Here is a 904-nt window from a genome sequence, read left to right as displayed (position 1 = left end):
ATGGGAGTGAGGAGATAGAAAATTTTTCAAAGTTTTTCACTCGGCCGCCTGGTCCCCTGACTCGAAAATTTTAAAGTGCTCCCATCGGTCCCGGGATAGGGTGGCTGATAGCTGGGAGCCCCCTGAGCACAGCCCCGGTGTTAGTTTTCGGAGAAATGCCCCCGTTGATTTGTTATGATTTTTTTTCCGCCGGCCGCCTGGTCGCCCTAATGTAAAGTCAATGGGAGTGAGGAGATAGAACATTTTTCAAAGTTTTTCACCCGGCCCCAAACGGCTCCAAAACACACTGGGGCTGTGGCTGGGACTCTCACCAGGACTGCCCCCTACTTTATTTCTGGATTAAAAAGCATTCTATATTAATTTTTCGATTTTTGGGACCCGGGACGCCTGGTCACCTAACTCCCCTTCTATCCCTATGGGGGGGGGACGGGGACATCGAAAACGCTCCCATCGCCGCCGAGGCACGCTGCGGGGACTCTCCCTACCATCGCCCCATGCTTCCTTTGAAGAATATATGACGTTTTTCAATTTTCACCGACATTTGAAAATCAAAACTTCAGAACATTTCATAGTTATTCTCAATGGGTTGTCTAGGGGCACACATCTCTAAACTGGGGGAAATGCTCAAAATGATTAAAAAGAAAAACAATGCCCCCAGACCCGGGGGGCTGATAGCTGGGAGCCCCCTGAGCACAGCCCCGGTGTTAGTTTTCGGAGAAATGCCCCCGTTGATTTGTTATGATTTTTTTTCCGCCGGCCGCCTGGTCGCCCTAATGTAAAGTCAATGGGAGTGAGGAGATAGAATATTTTTCAAAGTTTTTCACTCGGCCGTCTGGTCCCCTGACTCGAAAATTTTAAAGTGCTCCCATCGGTCCCGGGATAGGGTGGCTGATAGCTGGGAGCC

The sequence above is a fragment of the Amia ocellicauda genome, unplaced genomic scaffold (genome assembly GCF_036373705.1).
Source record: "Amia ocellicauda isolate fAmiCal2 unplaced genomic scaffold, fAmiCal2.hap1 HAP1_SCAFFOLD_71, whole genome shotgun sequence".
NCBI classification, from domain to species: domain Eukaryota; kingdom Metazoa; phylum Chordata; class Actinopteri; order Amiiformes; family Amiidae; genus Amia; species Amia ocellicauda.
The sequence above is the reverse complement of the archived record's forward strand: the minus strand, read 5'-3'. Positions refer to the sequence as shown.